The 13,819-nt window shown below is 43.5% G+C and overlaps 1 protein-coding gene across 6 annotated transcripts in view; it reads right to left on the reverse strand.

The window, feature by feature from the left end:
• The window catches only part of ERBB4 (erb-b2 receptor tyrosine kinase 4), a 974,133-nt gene that overhangs the window by 253,283 nt on the left and 707,031 nt on the right, over positions 1 to 13,819 (reverse strand). The gene's annotated exons all lie outside the window — the stretch shown is intronic.

Consider the following 13,819-nt stretch of genomic DNA (forward strand, 5'->3'; position numbering starts at 1 on the left):
CTCTGTATCTGTCCTCTATCTTCCTCCTGGTAAGGATTTGAGTCTGAATCCCATATGGAATGTAATGGTGATAATAGTGGATCCAAAGGGAAGAATGGAGATCTAGATCTTTGGGGAGACCCTGCAGACGTCCAAGGTAAAGGAAGCAAAGGATGATTCTAGGGAAGACCGACAGTGTCTTCTGGCCTCGTCCTCTTAACAGCAGATGGGGAAGATGACCTTGGAACTGGGGAAATAAGTTTCCTTTTGGAACTCCTGTGGTTTCCCACACAGAACCGACGAAGCAAAGGGAGCCGGTAGGTGAATCTGGAAGATCATGGTGACAGAGTTTTCTGGAACTGAGGACATAATCGGAACCAACCAAAGAACTGACAGCGGATCTGAAAACGACATCAGATCCAACATTCCACAGCACTCCATTATTCCTGGCTATGAAAGATGGAACGGCTCTCTGCCAGGTAACCATAGCATCTTGTCAGCATCTGATGGATCCAACAGTTCTGATGCATGGGAATTGGCACTGCTAACACTGCCCAGCACGGCTGTTTTTATGTCTACCAGCCCCTTTTTCCACAACAGACAGAACCGGAGGCACTGATGGCCCAGTTTCTGACACACTGAGCAATTCCATCTTCTTGGATGCAGATGCGGAAGTCAGAACCAGCCCCAGTCCCATAGATGCAAGGTTTCCATTGGGGTCACTGAGTTGGGAAGCACAAGGTATGGCAATGATGAGGGTGGCCGAACTCTCTCAACCTCTCTTATGGAACAGGGGCCAATGGAGCTGACCACATGGCCCTCAGTTCGGATATCTGTAGCCTTAGAGGCTTCACCGATGGAGCCGCAAGCACCGAGTCAGCCCCACCAGGACTTGTAGACCTCCAGTCGCTTGGAGCTGCTGGTAGCCACAGGAACAGAGACTGCTCTGTTTGATTTGGGATCTGAGTCTTGATCGGGTCCAAAAGGTTTAGCCTCAAGGGCTTCCTTTAGGAAAAGGAGTTTCAAGTGAATTTTCCTATCCTGACATGCTCTGGGATTAAAGATTCAGCAAATCCAACACCCAGAAGGCAAGTCTCTGTCTCCCAGGCACTTGAGGCACCGCATATGTTCATCGGATGCTGGGCAGACAGCTGGGCAGGAAGCCCACTTCTTGAATCCTGGCTGCTTCTGTTTCTTCAGTTCCTCTATCACCTGGAACCTGTAGAAACCCGAATTCACTAACTATATGAAACAAGTTAACACAGACTATTTCTAGCACTCAGACACTGCGACTCTGAAGAGACCGGAGCAGATTCACATCCATCCAGGCTGGCGGGGGAAGGTGGTGGGAAGGAGCACTACCCTCTGCATAGCCTTGCTCTCAGTGCACTGTGATGCTGAGTGGAGGGGCACGAGGGGTGCGGGAGCGCTCTGACACTGCCAGAAGATGTTTTTACTGTGAGAAACCACAAAGCGGTGCAGTACCCATAAATGGCCATATGGAGAGCCCCTCAGAGAACTGCAAGAATTTAAGGGAGCCGTGGGATCTGTATCTAGATCTAGGTTTGAATTTAAAGGCTGTGAAAGTTCTCCATCATAATGTGCTGAACAGAACCTGAAATGTGAACGGTGGCAGTCGCTGGGTGACAAAGTTCAAAATCCTGAACCAACTTTTGTACCCATCCATAATTATGAGCGATCAATATCTTGTGGGGTGTGTGTTGTCGTTTTGCATCCCTGAAATATGTTGGCAAATTAAAGTGAACGAGTAACCAACCAGCCAGGCCAGCAAGGAGAATCCTGTATTCTGTGATATCTATGTCCAACAACCAAACAAAATAAACAAGAAAACAAAAGAAGAATCAATAGAACTTTGAAACAAACCAGCACAGCACTGGAGGCTAAGCCAGGAAGTGAGGCTTACAGCAATGTCACTGTACTGCTTCTGCCTCATTGCCTCCTAGGTGGGAAATCTTGCTTCAAAAAGAGGTAGGTGTTGCTAGATTCTGCTTACAGGAGCCAGCTGCTGCTTGGCTCCTAAGGAGTTCCCTAGAGAGTTCCCCCCCCCCCCCCCGACCCATCCCCAGGAAGTGAGATTGTCTGGGCGCAGGGAGAGTGTGTTTACAAATTACTGAGGGGGATTTCAAGTTTAAAAAGCACTGCAAGGGGGTATAGAGACTTATTGGTTTTAGCTGCTTCTCAATACATACATCTCTTAACCCCAATATTGCGCAAGCATCCAGCTACCACCCAGCCGCTGGCATCGCTGCAAATTTCCAGGGGGAAAATTGTAAGTACATAACAATTATGCATTTCAACTTTATTTTTCATTATTTTTAAAAATAAGCATAATTGCACCCTCGTTTATTCCAGAAAAAGTTTAAATCTTTTTTTCCCCATTTCATTTGGGTCAACTTGTTCTTCTCTAAAAGTTTTTAACAAAGCCCTGTAGGTAAAATTTTCAAAAGCATCTTATTAACTTAGGAGCTGAAAGTCCTCTTTTCAAAAGTGAGTTAGGGCCAGATTTTTAAAATTATGAGGGCATCTAAAATGCAAATAGATACCTACTGGGTATTTCAAAAGTGCCTAGGCACCTACATTGTATTGATTTCAATGCGAGTTAAGCCCCTTTTCAAAATCCCACTAGGTGCCTATCTGCATCTTTAGACACATAACTACCTTTAAAAATCTAGCCCTTAGCCATAAGATCTTTAAGTCTCATTGGAAGTGGACAAGATTTAACCTCTTAAGGGCCAGATTTTCCAAGATATTTAGGCACCTAGTAGAATTTTCCAAAGCGCCTAAGCAGGAAAGGTGCCTGAACTGCTTAGGCTCTTTGATAATACCATAAGGTACCTAAACACCTTGGAAAATCTGGTCCTAAGTACCTAATCACTTTTGAAAATGAGATGTAGGGTCCTAAGTCACTTTGCATTTTTTAAAAATGTTAGCCTATAGTCTTAACACTGTTCATATCCACTTATTCATATCCACTTGTTCTTATCAATCCATCATGGTAATCTCTACCCATATCAGCACTGCTAACTCTCATGATGTTACCATCAATTTTGCAAGATTTGGTGATTTTTTTTTAAAGCAAGTGATTAAAAAAACCTCTGATGTTCTGCTACTAAGTTCAATTCTAGCCCCCAGGGCTGCAGAGAAAAAGCTTGAAAACATTGACCACTAGGAGGCCCTCAGACCAGAAAGAAAATAAAAAGAACCTAAAATTTATTATTTAACAAAAAATCTGTCTCATAAATTTGTGCAGATTGATTCATGATTTTTGAACACTTGGGGTTAGCAGTAATATGACATAAAGTGATTCTGTCTACATGCTCTGAAAATCCCAAGATGTTATTTTTAAAAGTCACAAGCTACAGAACACAAGGAATTATTAGTGGTGCCAATGAACTAACTCAAGGGAAAGAGAGTGAGAGACAGAGAGAGCAACAGGAAGCCAGCATTAGGAAATTGTGCCTTTTAGAAAGTAATGAAAATCAGTCTCTTATTGTTGGACCACGGAATGGCTCTGCAACTTAGGGCCCATTTTTAATTGGATATGCATGATTTAAAATTATACTTAAAAAAATTAGCCTAGTTGTGTTGTTGTTGAGACTGGATTGAAAAGCCTTGAAAAGCAGATCTGAGTAGTTCTAGACATATTTTTCTGAAGCTCTAAGGATTTACTACTATTTTGTCTTAAACAAAAAAAAAAAAGAGCAAATTGCATTACAGCTGAGAGTTTGAGAGCCAAAATTTCAGGCTGATGCAATTTAAAATATTGAAACTGGGAAAAAGAGGCATATACAATAACACATTATAACCTTTAACTATAGCAATGCTGTTAAAAAAAGTTCCTTGCTCTCTCTCCATAACAATTTAACATTTTTTACAAACCTTAAAGATTTGGCTGAAACTAGCTGCAAGTAGAAAATTAACATGATTGCATAATCAAGCTAATTATACCTTGAAGCAATCTATTTACCGTGGCCTCGGGAAGCTAGGCTAATAATCATGGCATTGTAAAAATCAATTGACGTGGGAATTAGATCAAAAATCACATTACAAATGACTGGCTGTATTTGTTAACACTACGAACGTTGACTTTCTCTGAGACCCTCTCGCTGAAGTACTGACCCCATGGGCCGGTTTGATAAATTGGCGGGTCTAGGTGTGATGGAGGGTTCAGCAGGAGTGGTGCTGCCTCTGCTCTATTGTCTCCCACCCTTCGTAGACTCCACAGTTTGGGAAGGGTCAGTGAAAAAGCCCTACACCATCACTCCACACTAAGTACAGTTCCTGAGTTAACGGCGAGCCAATCAGCACTAACTCTGTTTTCCCCTCCACAAATGTGAACCCCATCTCCTGAGTAGAGGGGAAATGTTGATGGGCTTTGGTGATCGGATTTGTTTTACTTTTACCCTGGTCTTTCATTGCACAGTTGTAAACCCTGGTGCTCCCCAACTAAACTATGGGCAGGAAATTCTACGAATGGAAACTCAGAGCTTCCTTATTTGGAAACAGGCCACATAGGGAACATAAACATTCTCCATTATGTCTACGCAGCCACAGAGGCTGCTGTGGGTACTGCCTCCTATCTAGGGGGACCTTCCTGACAGTCAGCCAAGGAGGAATTTAAAAGGGCCAAGTGGCCTAAAGAGACAGATGTATTTCTGGTAGCTCAATTGCACAGCTCACCAGAAAGAGAGGGGCCAAGAATTCCTCTCCTCCCAAAGCAGTGACCAAAGGACTGAAGGAGTGCACCACTTTGTGGGGGAGGATCCTGAAAGTAGCAGAAGGCTAGGAGAGCCCTCTCTGAAAGTACAGATGTCCATTACCCCCCTTCCCTCAACACACACACACCACTCTCCTTGGGACTGAGGGGAGGTGAAGGAAAGGATACGTCCCCTTTTCCCAACCCATGAGCAGCTAATTTTAGCTGGCCAAGACCTATACTCTGTCCCTCTACGGGTATGTCTACATTTGGAGCTAGAGTGTGATTCCCATCAGAGACCCTAGGCCCATACGCAGGGTGGCGAAACCCTCCCACCATTTGCCCTGCCACAGCCACACTCTATTTTTAGCATGCTACTCAATGAGAGTTTGCCCGAGTCTGTCTCATCGAGCTGAGAATGACACCCCAACTCCAAGTGCAGACATACCCTATAGGCTACACACAGCTATTTCCTCCAGCCTATAGCTGTCAGCGGTCCCACGGGGAGTAGGATTTGGATGGTGCTGGGGAAAGGCAGGCCCCAAAAAAGAGAGTCAAGCAGCATGGTAGGTGAGAAGAGCACTGACACCAATTCAGCAGTTCCCAGTCCTACAGGATAAGTAATTTTGGAGTCCTATATAGCAAGCAAAATCTTCTCCTGGTCAGGGCAATGGAGCATGACCCCGGCCTTCTAAGGCTTCTGCTATTTAGGAGGATACAGATATTGCTTTTCTATAAATCCCACAGCTTCTTAAGAGACTGTATTTCCTCAGCATGTTATCTCAAACATACAGTGATCACACACACCAGTCTAGAGGATTCCAGCCCCAGTTCAGCAAGGGACGTAAGCCCACTGACCTCAGAAGGACTACCCATGTGCTTAAGGGTAGGCCTGTGTTGAATTGGGTCCTCTGTCATGCTGTTCATGTTGGAAAACATTCTCAGTTCCTGGTAACTGACAATTTATAGCACTGTTTACAAAGCCTGCACTATGAATAGCTGGGTCTTGTTTGGTTTGACTTTTTAAATTGGTCCTGTGCAGAGGACGGAAATGCTATTTCATGAAGGATTTGAGATTTCAACATTTGGCTTTGTTCCAAATAGGAACACAGACTATGAAATTCTTGGAGATGGACATTTCCCTCCAAAACTGTTTTGGATTTACTGGAAAGTTCTGACTGAGTATAGTTCTAGCAAAGTTTCTCTGATCAGCTCTGTTACTTTTACCAAGAAAGTCAACATGCCTACATTCCACGCTACAAAAAGGTCATGATCTATACTTCTTAATCCTGTGGTATGTGCATTACATGTTGTCATAAATTTAAAGGGAAGGGTACCTTTCTGTATACAGTGCTATAAAATCCCTCCTGCCAGAGGCACAAAATCCTTTTACCTGTAAAGGTTTAAGAAGCTCAGGTAATCTGGCTGGCACCTGACCAAAAGGACGAATAAGGGGACTAGATACTTTCAAATCTGGTGGGCGGTGGAAAAGGTTTTGGTCTGTCTGTTGTGTGTGCTTCCCGGACACAGACCAAGGAAGCAAGCAATCCAACTCCATTAGAATTAGTAAGTACTAGCAAGGGAATGTGTTCGCTTATTTTTGTTTTGGCTTGTGTTTTTTCTCTGTCCTGAGAGGAAGGTTTATTCCTGTTTTTTTTTTTTTTTTGTAACTTTAAAGTTTGGGCCAGAGGGAAGTCCTCTGTGTTTTTTAATCTGATTGCCCTGTAAGATTATCTTCCATTCTAATTTTACAGAGGTGCTTCTTTTACCCTTTTTCTTTCTAATAAAGTTCTGTTTCTTTTAGAATCTGATTGGGGTTTTTCTTAGTGTCCTAAAAAACCCAAGGTTGGTCTGTGCTCATCTTGTTTATTCTCAAGCCTCTCCAGGAAAGGGGGTGTGGGGGGATATTAGGGGAGAGCAGGAATTCCAAGTGGTCCTCTCCCTGAGTTTGTCTAAATCACTTGGTGGTGGCAGCATTACCTAATCCAAGGTACAAGGGAGAATTTGTGCCTTGGGGAGCTTTTAACCTAAGCTGGTAGAAATAAGCTTAGGAGGTCTCTCATGTGGGTCCCCACGTCTGTACTCTAGAGTTCAGACTGGGGAGGGAACCCTGACACACATGTATCACAACTGTTAGAGTGTTCAATTCTAAAGAGGAATTCCTAGATAATTTTAATGGCATCAATGTTGGAAGGGATCGAGGGGTGGAGGATGCTGCTAAGTGTGTATGGGGGGCTGCATGCAATTTTTCCTTGGGGGAACCTGCTGCAGCTGTGTGGAGTGAGTGATGGTGAGTGTATGCATATGAGAGAGAGACAGGGTATGTGCCTGTGACCCAGGGACCTCTTGATGTCAGCTGGCAGAGGGCACTGAGGTACATCAGGGCTACAGGGATCCCATGGGTCTGATATCTACATACTAGTTCACAAAAGAGTGTCATGTAAGATCTAATGAAAGCTTGTGTCATACTGGTCTATATAATCATCGTGAAATATACATACAGAAAACATATAAGGAGTTATGTGTGTGTATATATACACATCCTGAAAATTATGTTCTCTAGGTCTGTGACATGGGGCTGGTCACCAGAAAAGGCAAGACACAGGTTTCTTTAATGCAAGAGATGTTTATCTATCTGTCTGGCTACACGTACTTTGAGTATTTTGTGGTTCACAATGGGTCATTTACTGTCTGAGCAAAATGTTAATCAAGTGATTGCAAAGTGGGAGATGCTACACAGGAAAATACAAGCCGTGGGAGTTATCCTGTTTGCAAATGCAGTCAATGGATTTTTGGACTATAACTGTAAAGACAAACTTGGGATCAAAGAGGACAGTGTGCTTGTTTCATGAACGAAAGGACACTGCCAAGTCTGGCTGTAATAGCTGGAAGGGGTTTGGGTGAGTTTTTGCGCTTATGCAATGACAATGTCTTATTATTTAAGTTTAGGTTCTAAGATGCATGTTTTGATTTTATTTTACATATAACTCTTTGTTTCCGATATTTATGCTTGCCACGATGTGAACCTCTTGTTCTTTGTTTAGTAAATGTCTTGTTTTTACCATAAACATATCTAAGTGCTGTGTGTTAAGCAGTCCTTTGTTCTACCGGGTGACTGATAAGCCTCCCTGTGCTGTTCCTTTGGGAACAGAGGAGCTGAGAATTCTGTAACCGTCCAGTGGATCTGGGCTGGGCACTCCAGAGGGACACTCAATGGATTCGGGGGTTGGAATGTGTCTGTGTCATTAACCTGTGCAGAGGGAGCACAGCCAACAGAGGCCTGGAAGGCAGTGCTTATGTTGCCAGAGGCTGATCGTACTGGGGAATGGACCCATAGTAGGCAAGGACAAGGCAGATTCCCACAAAGGACAGGTGGTAGCGAGGTGCCTCACAACCCAGGGTATGTCCCGGAAGCATCACAAAGCCTGGCACCAACATTGGACCACTCCCCTTGTGCTGCTGCTGACATTCGTTTCCCTAGACGCTGCCACCTCACGCTGCTCCTTCCCACTGGCCCACGCAGCAGATGCCACAGGTGCAACCCAAAAGTGAAATTGCAGCTCCCACCAGAAGTTCAGCCACATACCTGAGACTGAGGATGAACTGCCGGCAGGCACAACCAGGCTGCCAATTGCAGAAGTGTCACGTGAGCTGCCAGACGCTCGGCCACTCTGCAGAGAATAGGCCCAAATACTCCTCCAAGCTGCACCAGTGAAACTGAGAGGAGAGTCTTAGTCATAATGATCCAGGCCCCAATCCTGTAGTCAGATCCTCTAAGGCACACTCGTCCATGCTGAGCAAAGGATCCACTGATATAGAACTAACTGCAAGATTGAGATCCAGTTTGCTAAGTAATGGGGATAACACCAAATTTGTGCCCAACACATGCAAATGGATTAAGATTTGAGCGGGGGGCTACTTGTCAGTTGCTTTTAGACCACAACCTAGCAGTCTGACCAATAGTGTCCCAGTGTTGTCTTATACTACACCTCCTCTGTGCATATTCACCTGTTGTCTTTTGCTGTATACTTGGACTGTAAGCTCTTTGGGGCAGGGACTGCCTCTTTGTTCTCTGTTTGTACAGCACCTAGCACAATGGGGTCCTGGTCCAGGACTGACACTTGTAGGCCCTATTGTGACACACGTAATAAATAAATAACAATAAACTTGGCCGAGACTCATATTGAGGGGAAGGCAGGATGTTGCTTTGTTTCACAAATGTGTGTAATTAATCAGTCTATCTTAATGTTGCCCTTAATTTTACATTATGTCAGGGAACTGTAAACCTGTGAAGGAGAGAAAATGGGAAGTAACCAAAATCAATGAGAAAGCCTCATGAACATGCAAAGTTCTTAGTGACATACAAGGATTTTAATTAAAGATGCTGGCTCCTAGCAAAAGCTCTCTGTTACCCTGATTGATCTAGACTGCTGGTTCAGCTCTTTCCCTCTCCCCCAACCAGCTCCTGCTTGATTTTTGCTGCACCATGTGGGTATTTACTGCATCTGCATCTTCTTTTTCCAAACCATATTTCTCTCACACAGACTGTAAATACAATCAAACCTAGGACAAACACCTATTCACACACATCCACCCTCCACCTCCCTTTACATGCATGCTTATATTGGCAGTTGATTGAAAGCCTATTTGCCTCCTTTGTCTTCTGTAGGTTCAAACTGTATTTAGTTTAAGGTTGTTCCTCTCTCTGGGGTAAGGCAGGGCTTCTCCCCAACATGCTAAGGACACTCTGCCACTCCCACAGTCTCTTTTACACAGTTTTATTGTCCAAACTTGAGTCAAATAGACAAAAACACAGTTCTTCAACTCATCCTGGGCTTCAGCTCCCACGGGGTTTCCCCCCTTGAGTCCTCAGGTTCCTTTTGCCTTTCCTCCCTGCAGTCCTAGCTTCTCCAGGGCTCCCTATTGCCAGGGAGCAGGCAATGAGAGCCCCATGTCCACGCTCTCTCTCCTTTCCTGATGGTCTCTCAGCACTCCTCAGTGGGTCTCTCCCTATCTAACTGCGGGTGCCCTCTTTTAAGCTCAGGTGGCGTCAGCTGACCTGTCACACGTTCACTCGCTCTACTCCTTCTTAAAGGGACAGTGCCATCCTGACACAGACATTCTCATAAAATAATGTATTAAGTTTACAGCAGTTCCAATTTCCTTTCATGTGGGAAAAAAAACCAACACAGACATCAAGAGTAGACAGGATAATAAAGACTAAGGAAAGGCTTTCAAAAGTGAGTAGTGATTTTTGAATGCCCAGATTTTGGGGTGTCTCACTATAAAAGGTTTATTTTTTTTTCATTTGGTGGGGGCTCAGTGCTTACTGAAAATCAGACTTGCCACGCTAAATTGGCTCCCCTGAAATTGAGGCACCCAGAATCCATAGCTACTTTTGAAAATGTTTGTTGTTAATATCTACTAACATTTTCAGTGTTAAGAAAATGAATTAACTGTACAATACAGCATCTGGAAATTATCCCTTCTTTGCCTATTAATGAAAATGGTTTATCTATAATTTCATATAAACGTCCTCTTAAACATGTAAATGTACACGTTACATTTATATAGATTCAGGTGGTGTACCAGAGACTTAAAGATAGAGAAACAGCTGGAAGGCAAGACAAGAAGTAGACTAGGTGGATGATATTTGTTCAAGAACAAAACTTTCCTGTTGCTTTTTCCCCTGGTGTAGTTTGAAATGAAAGACAAGGATTAAGATCTTTTGGTTTTATCCCTTTTCTTGGAAAATAATCTAAATCTTAACTTGGGAGGGGGGCTCATTAGAGTTTTTGCTTTGGCGACTCAGTAATAAAATGAAATTATTAAAATGCAGCTATGCCCTCCTTGAGTTCTGTTTCCAGTAACAAAATATTTAGGTTTGAAGATGTTATGCTTTTTGAAGTGACTTCCTGCATACAACTGAAAGGTGGGTATTCTCAAATATACTAGTTCAGGGTACATAAAATATGTGTGAGACAAACTGGGAATGGCATCCAAAAATAACATCTATCAGACTGAAAATGCATGTGCTTTTTTTAAGCAGAGATCAAAGTAATAATAGCATGGTGTTGGTTGTATTCTGGGTTTTGATTTGGGTCCCTACTTGGGTATTTCTACGATTAAACAAAAGCCATGCAATAAATGCCCATATTAGTGTAAAATGCATAAAAGGTTTTTAAAAAGTCCCCATCGCTAGTTTAATATGCAACGATATTTTCCTTAAAAAACAAGTGCTTACCAATGATCACATTAGGTCATGGGGGGATAGAGAAGCGTGAAAGATAAAATAACTGCAGTCCCTGATAGCCAGACACTGCAAGGAGCTATCCTGATACTGTGCTTACAGATAAAAGTTGCTATTTTAAATTAGATCTTTCTGGAGCCTAGATAACTTTTCCTTTTTCACCGTTTATTATTTTGGTAGCCACTTTTATGCCTTGGCCTGTCTCTAGTGTTCAGATATGTTTGCTCAGTCCTTGTAAAGAGAGAGATGGTTGTCTTTAAAATAGTAAAACTACCGTATAGCTCTTCTAAGCTTCCAACTTCAGAGCAACATTGCAGATAAACTCCTCTCTCCCTGACATTACTACATTAATCCACCAAATCAATTTACTTATCTCAAAGCAGTTCTGCCTAGTCGTTCAGTTCTAGGGCCCGCATTCTGCAACATAAACTTCTGCAGCCACAGAAAGCCCTATTGAAATTAATAGGACCCCAAACTATGCAGAGTTAGCGCATTTGCTTGCAGGGACCTAAGGTTAGAGCTACAATGAAATTATAGTAATCTGTTTTGGGGTTAGTGGCAGGTGAACAACCAAACATTCAAAGGATAAGTCCCCCCAAAACTGGATTTTTATCCAGGCTATTAGGGCATTCATACATTTGATAGACAAACAGTCCTATGTAAGTTAGAGAAAGGAGCCTGCTTGGATGCATAACAGTGCCTGGCTGGCTACGGTCCACTTTTTCACCAGATGGCTGAGTGGGAAACATTAATTTAAGTTCTTTTTTCAGCACTAACCTCTTCAGTTGCAATCATAAAGGCTGTCAGGAAATGAAAGAGGAGTTCCAGCATGATCCATGGGGCAGAACAAAGATCAAGCTCTTTCTAATACCATTGTACCTGGTGCATTATTCAATGGTTCCTATAAACTGGCCTGGCCAAGAACACATTTATTAACATAGGTCAAATTCCATCTGAAGTGGAAGACTTTGCTTGTGTATTTGTGGGAAATAAGTTAACTTTGGCAGAGTGATTAGCCTTCACCATTATGAACCACGACAGTGGTCAATAAAGACATTTCTGAACCAGAAGGAAGTAACCAGTATGGAGATATCAGCTGCTGCATGCACACCTTGTGTGTACGGCAATGTGAGAGGTGAATCCCCATGGTTGATGGTAGTCAATATGATTCTTCTCAGTGCAGTGGACACAGACAGAACAGAAAACTTTAGGAACCTGAAGTCAGTGGAGTTAGAATGGTTTACTCTGCTGAGACCCACAAACATCTGGATCCAGACGTTTCTGAGTGACATCAAATCTTGGTGCAGCATTGTGGAGTGCAAAGCCTGTGGGACAGCACTCAACAGTAGTCATTTGGGCCCCTTTCTTCATTGTAGACAATGTTAGAATAGTCTTGGAACACTGGTTTTGTTTCTCTTGTAAAATTCTCCTGTAAAAGAATTTGCATTTTCCAATTTCTTGTAACCTCTTACATGAAGGTAGTCCCAAATGTGTGCAAGTAGTAGTGATATTTCTAATGAATCCAGTTAAACAGAGGTGGGTACTATTGGACTACTGATGATAGAATCAGGTATTATGGGCATGTGTGTGTCGGTAGGTTATTTTTGCAAGAACTTCGCTCATATCTACTGCCTTTGGACCCAGAGTACAAGTGGAACCACAGGCTCACTTGTGGAAATATATGGAAAAAGTTGGCTTCCTAGGAAGAGTGAACCCAATGAGCACACACAATTTTAAATGCAAAGTAAAAATAAACATATAAATAAAATAGAAACATCTATGGATTGCTCCACACAGCCAAACAAAGATATTCCTTGTGGGGAGTGTGAGAAGAAACAATAGGTTATCATTTTTTTCACCTCCTGGGTCTTAAGTAGCCCCTGGCCATGGCCTTCCCAATTTTGAAAGTGGACGGGCCTGGCCCGTCCACTTTTTGCCACAGGCCCGGCCCCCCGCCCTTCCTCTTACCCCAAAAGCCCCACCCCCTAGTCAGACTGGAAGCTGGAACCTGGCCCAGGTAAGAGTGGCCCGAGGAGCTAGGGTTGCCAACCCTCCAGGATTGGCCTGGAGTCTCCCAGGATTGGCATCAATCTCCCAGCGACCATTGAAAGCAATCCAGGAGATTTTAATAGGATATTTTAAGAAAATGACAATACGTCATGTTGGGGAAAAAAATATCTCCCAGAATAGTTTCAGTCAGAGTTGGCAACCCTATGAGGAGTCCAGGCAGATGTGGGGAGCTATGGACCCTGCACCTGCTCGGGGTGTGTGTAGTGGTGGACCCTCCACCTGCCCTGAGGCTAGGGACGTGGGCTGGGGCTGCTCTCAGGCCCCGCACCACAGGCAGGTGGAGGGGCCCCGGCTTCCCAGCCTACCTCTGGCTTCTGGCTTGGCCCCAGGGGGAAAAGGAGGGGTACGGGTGGGGTCACGGAGGGGGCAGGGCCTCATGGCATCCCCAACTATTAGAAAGACTCTGTCACCCCTGGCCATTGCTGGTGTTCACTCTCAGTTGTTTGTCCTTTTACATTTTGCTGATGTTGGGGCTGCCTGGCTCCTTGCTCCATGATATCTGTATAGTCAGTTTGGAAATACTATAAGAAAAGACTCTCTCTCCAGATGGTTATTATTTTATATGAACAAGTTCACTCATCACCATTGTCACATTTTCCAGACACACAGTGACAGATAGACATTCTAAACAATCTACCAGTTAATTGGAAAGAACTTCCTTTAAATAATATCCATTATCGGCCATCTCAGTAGGACCTACATACAATGGAATGCATCCTGAGATCCTTATCAAGAGCATAATCCTGCAAGGGGACACATATCCTCAAATTCCCACTGAAATTAATAGGATTTTAGAGCCAATT

The sequence above is a fragment of the Lepidochelys kempii genome, chromosome 11 (genome assembly GCF_965140285.1).
Source record: "Lepidochelys kempii isolate rLepKem1 chromosome 11, rLepKem1.hap1, whole genome shotgun sequence".
NCBI lineage: Eukaryota > Metazoa > Chordata > Testudines > Cheloniidae > Lepidochelys > Lepidochelys kempii.